Here is a 6,101-nt window from a genome sequence, read left to right as displayed (position 1 = left end):
AATCAAGACAATATGGTACTGGCATAAAGATAGACAAATCAATGGAACAGAATAGACATAGAAATATGTTTATATTTCTGTGGGCAACTGATTTTTGATAGAGGTACAAAGGCAATTCAACAGAGAAAGGATAGGTTTTCAACAAATGGTGCTGTAACACTTGGATATCCATAAGCAAAAGTATGAACCTCATTCCATACCCCATATTATATATATAAAAATTAACTCAAAATGGATCATAGACCTAAATGTAGAACCTCAAACTATTAAATTTCCAGAAGAACACAGGACAAAAACCTTTGTGACCCTGGGTTAGGCAATGATTTCCTAGATATAACACTGAAAACACAATCCTTCAAAGAAAAAAACTGATAAACAGAACTTCATCAAAATTAAGAATGTCTCTGCTCTTTGAAAGACATTTAAAAAACAAAAAGCAACCCACAAAGTAGGAGAAAATATTTGCAAATCATATATCTGATAAAGGACTTGTATCCAGAATATATATAGTACCCCCAAAACCTAATACTAAGAAACCAATCGATCCACTAAAAAAAAAAGGGCAAGAGATTTGAATAGGTACTATAGCAAAGATACATACAGTTAACAAACAAGCACATGAAAAGAAGCTGCTGAGCTTCTAATTAGTGATTAGGGAAATGAAAATTAAAATGACAATGAGATAACATATCTATTAGAGTAGCTAAAAGTTCAAACACTGACCATATGAAGTGCTGGCCAGGATGTAGAGCATTTGAAGCTCTCATCCACAGCTGGTGAATGTAAAATAGTTCAACCACTTTAGAAAAACAGTTTGGCAGTTTCTTAAAAAGTTAGACTCATATACCTACCATGATTTGTTTGACTTCTCAAAACATCCTATTATTTTCCCAGTCTAAGGATTAGCTTAGTCGTTCTGCATCTAAGTAGTTACCTAAGAGAAATGAAAGCATATCTTTATATAAAGACTTGTACACAAATGTTCATAGTTACTTAATTTGTAACTTGAAAAAAAGACAATAAACTATTACTATACACCCCCACGTGGATGAATCTCTTACTGAAGACCAGCTAGATAATTTGGGGGCCCAGTGCAAAATGAAAATATAGGAACATGTAAATTAATAAGAGTATCAAAACAATGACAGCAGAGCATTCAAGCAAGCAGAGAGCCGTTCTGAGCACAGGACTCATGCTGTGGGACTACAGAAGTCACATGCCCATGATGCTGGACCAACTCAAAATAATTATCCTGAGTGAATACAGAAACAAAAAACGAAGAGCACACAGTGTATTATTCTATTTATATAAAGTTCTTGAAAACGCAGACTGCTCTGTAGTGATAGGAAGCAGATTGGGGTTGCCTGGGGATGAGGTGGGGATTGCAAAAGGACATGAGGACACTTTTTGAGGTGTTGGAAGTGTTCACTACCTTCCTTGACTGTAGTGAAGGTTTCACAGAGGACACAGTTGTCAAAATGTATTAAATGATACACTTTAAACACGTGCAGCTTACTGTGTGTCATTTATATCTCCACAAAGCTGTTGACAATTACAAAACATTAATGGACCTTTGAGAAGGATTTTCCAAAATACAGTTCAGGATCTCTGCTATGCATTTCTTCTTCATAGATAAAACATACACAAGTGTAAGGTAAATAAAAGAAGAAAACTATATATAATTAAATGCTAAAATGAATGACATGTTATCAGTACAAACTGTTGGAGCTAGAGAAGAATAAGAATACAATATGAGTTGAAGTGGTCAGGGAAAGACACATAAAAGAGTTGGTATTGAAATGCAGCCCGAAAGAGTGAATGAGATTTATACAAGCAAGAAAGAAGGAAACATAAGAGTTTGGGGAGAGCGAACAGAATGAAGATTTGGATTAAAGTCTATGCAGGTCAGTTTACGGACAAGGAAAAGACCTGCCTAGCTGGATCAGAGGCTTTTTCTAAAACAACTTTTTTTTTTTTTTTTTTTCCTTAGAGACAGAGTCTTGCTCTGTCGCCCAAACTGGAGTGCAGTGGCCCGATCATAGCTCACTGTAGCCTCGAACTCCGGGGCTCAAGCATGGATCAGAAAATTTTGACAGCAGTTACTAGGAGACTAGTTCCATGGATACCCCTGGGGCTCAGGTTATATTAATAATAAAGAGCTATGAATGTGTTTATCCTAAAGCCCGAAGCTAATCCTTAGACTGTGAAAATAGTATCATGTTTTGAGGAGTCAAACAAAATTATTCGTAAAATGCTATTCCAAGCCTTCTATGTTCTCAGAACACCTTACTCTCAGAGAGGCTACCTACCTCAAGTGTCTTTTCCCTACCTGTCTCTATTTTCTTTATTCCCGTCTGAGAAAGAAGTTTCTTTTTGAAACCTAATGTCGCCATATGTGTTCTCAATCCCTACCCCCCTGGACTATCCGGGGAATCTTGCTTCCTAAAATAGCCTATCTCAAATAGGTAATCAATCTTTCCCTCTTTTATGGCACCTTCAGCAAATAAACAAACAACAACAAATAAAAAAACTCCTTTTGATTCTCTTGTTATCTCAAGATATCTCCTTCTCCTAATACCTCTAAGATTCCGTTAATCTGTACAGCTCACTTTTTCTCAGACTTGTTTATTCTTTCTGCCTCTATGTTCACGATCAGCCTTTAGCCTGCAACACCCTCTTGCCATGTGCCTGTTGGAATCACACTCATTCTTCAAGTCTTCAAAAGTGATTTCTTGCATGCGTCATTTTCCGATTCTCCAAACAAGTTACATTTTCTGACAGCTCTTTAACTCCCATAGCACTTTGTAATTCTCTTTTCAAATTTATTTTATTCTGTATTGGGTAATAGAACATGGGCTTTGGAGTCAGGCAGACTTTCACAATCACTGCTTATTAGCTTACAACCTTGGGCAAGTTTCTTAGCCTCTCCGGACTGCAATGAACTCATCCGTAAAATGAATGTGGATAATAACACCTACCTGAAAAAATTGTTGTGTAGATTAAATCAACTGCAGTGCATGGCACATGAAGGGTGGTATGTTACTAACATATCTTGGAATATATTAATTTGCATGGTTTTCTTATCCACTATATAACACTGTTAGCTTCTTGAAAACAGGATCCATTTTTCTTTCATTTTGGTATCAACTATTTGTACATAGTACATAGTAAATTATTAACTTTTAAAGGGGCAGTTTTACAAATCTGTCGACATGTTATTTATTCCTAGGGTATTTAAAAGCTATTCCTAGTGGTTTTTTTTCAAAATTTCATTATATTGAAATTTGTAGAGAGAATAATCATTGTGAAAATTAGGTACATCTTATGTCAGATTCAATGTTTTAAAGGAATAATTGGAAGGGGAACCATTAACTGCAAAATACAAACCCATTTTGCCATGATGTTTGGGTTTTATGTTAGGCATGTCAATAATATTGTAAATTTTACACTTTAAAGCATTATTCATGGCATTTAAAAATCAACTCTCTAATTTATACACAAAGAAATGCACCCATTTTATGTGTTCAGTATGATGAGTTTTGGCAAATGTATATACCTGTGTAACCACCACAATCAACCTGGTGGACATTTACATCACCCCAAAAGGATTCCTATGTTTATTTATAGTTTATTCTACCCATAGATATCCCCAGCCCTAGACAACAGCTTTTCTGTTTTCTGTTACTATAGATTAGATTTCCCTTTTCTAGAGTTTCATACAAAAGTAATCATGCAATATGTACTATTTTGTGTCTAGCTTCTCTTGCTCAGCATAAACTTTATGAGATTCACTCATGTTGCATGTACAGTAGTTTGTTCCTTTTTATTGCTAAGTAATATTCCATTGTATGAATATACTATCATTTACTTATCCATTGATGTGTTGATGGACACATAGGTTATTATTGAAGTTACTATGACTAAAGCTGCTATGAACATTTGCTCTTAAGTCTTTGTGTGGACATGTTTTTATTTATCTTGGTTAAATACCAAGAATGAAATTGCTGGGTCACGTGGAAAGTAAGTATATGTTGATCATTTTAAGAAATTGCCAAATTGTTTTCCGAAGCAGTATTCTCTCTGGCCCTGTATGAGAAGGCCAATTGCTCCACAGCCTTGCCAACATTTTAAAATATTAGCCACTTGAATGGTTGTGTAGTGATATCTCATTGTGGGTTTAATTTGCGTTTCCAAAATGACAAGTAAGATTAAGCACCTTTGCATGTGCTATTGGCCATTTCTATATCTTCTTTTTAAAAGTGTCTATTCAAATCCTTCGCTCATTTAAAAAAATCTGATTTTTTGAGTTGCAAGCATTCATTTTTTGTTCTGGATACAAATTCCTTGTCAGATACATGTATTGTGAATACTTTCACTTCTTTAATGTTGCCTTTGAAAGAGCAGACATTGCACATTTTGATGAAGTTCAACTTAAAAATCTTCTGCACAGCCAAAGAAACTATCACTAGAGCGGATAGACAACCAACAGAATGGGACAAAATATTTGCATGCTATACATCCGATAAAGGGCTGATAACTAGAATCTATATAGAACTCAGGAAAATCAGCAAGAAAAAATCAAACAACCCCTTTAAAAAGTGGGCTAAGGACACGAACAGAAACATTTCAAAAGAAGATAGACTAATGGCAAAGAAACATGAAAAAATGCTCGACATCTCTAATCATTAGGGAAATGAAAATGAAAACCACAATGAGATATCACTTAACTCCAGTGAGAACGGCTTTTATCAAAAAGTCCCAAAACAACAGATGTTGGTGTGGATGTGGAGAGATAGCAACACTCATACACTGCTGGTGGACTGCAAACTAGTACAACCTCTATGGAAAGCTGTAGGGAGATACCTAAAAGAACTAAAAATAGAACTACCATTTGATGCAGCAATTCCACTATTGGGTATTTACCCAAAGGAAAAAAAAAAGACATTCTATAAAAAAGACATCTGCACTCGAATGTTTATAGCAGCATGATTCACAATTGCAAAGATGTGGAAGCAACCCAAGTGCCCACCAATACATGAGTGGATTAATAAAATGTGGTATATGTACATCATGGAGTACTATTCGGCCATAAGAAAAATGAACTACCTATTGTATTACCCTGGATGGAGCTGGAGCCCATTCTTCCTTTCCAATTTAAATGCCTTTTCATAAGGGTTCATGTTTTCCTCAAATTTGAACAATTTTGGGCCATTATTTCTTCACCAGGCATGCCTTGGACTCCCCCTGGCCCATACCCCTTTTCCGATTGGAATGTTTTCCTTGAAGTTTTCTAAGTTTTCCAGAGCGAGCCGGTAGTGCTACCTGGGAGAGGTGCCCAGAGCTGGGACCTGCGTAGACCGGTCCTCCTTTCTCCCAAGTGGTGCGCTCTCTGCCCCTCAACCTTGCACGCGTGGGGTTGACTCGGTACCCTGAGGAGCTCCAGGCTCGCTTCTAAGTGGTCGTCTGGTGGTCCTCCCCTGCCTGTGGTCAGGCTCGAGCGCCCGCAGAGCAGCCTAAAGCAGATCGCTTCCGCGGGCCTGCGCCGGATTAAGGTAGATCAGAGTGTCCGGAACAGCAGTAACAGGCTGATTTGGGGAGACCAACATGGTCTGTACGTGATATCACTTAAATTTTACAATGGCCCTGTAGATTCTGTTTATTATTATTATCGCCACCCAGGAAACTGAGGCATAGAGAGGTTAAGCTGCCCAAGTTCAGACAGTTATTAAAGAGGGGGGAGTCAGAACTTTAGGAGTTGAATTTCAGTACTCTGACTCCAGAGCTGCCTCCTTAACTGCGTGCTTTAAGGGGACAGAGGAAAGAGCTGAGAAGAGGAAGGACGGGTATTGAAAGGAGAGAAAATGAAAGCGTTACAGGGAGTGGCGAACAGTAGGATGCTACTATGTCACCTAGCTCGGTGGCCAGGCTGCCTACGTCTGCACTAACTTTTCTTCTTTCCTGTCTTGTCCTGTGCTGTTCTCTCCGACTTCCCTAGGACATGCAGCGCTCTGCACTGAATTGAAATCAATGACCTTAGGACACTGGCTCTGGTGGAACTCACGAACGTGGGACAGCCTCACTGTATTCACCCTCTACCTGCC

Source organism: Eulemur rufifrons, chromosome 25, assembly GCF_041146395.1.
Source record: "Eulemur rufifrons isolate Redbay chromosome 25, OSU_ERuf_1, whole genome shotgun sequence".
In the NCBI taxonomy this organism is placed as follows: domain Eukaryota; kingdom Metazoa; phylum Chordata; class Mammalia; order Primates; family Lemuridae; genus Eulemur; species Eulemur rufifrons.
The sequence above is the reverse complement of the archived record's forward strand: the minus strand, read 5'-3'. Positions refer to the sequence as shown.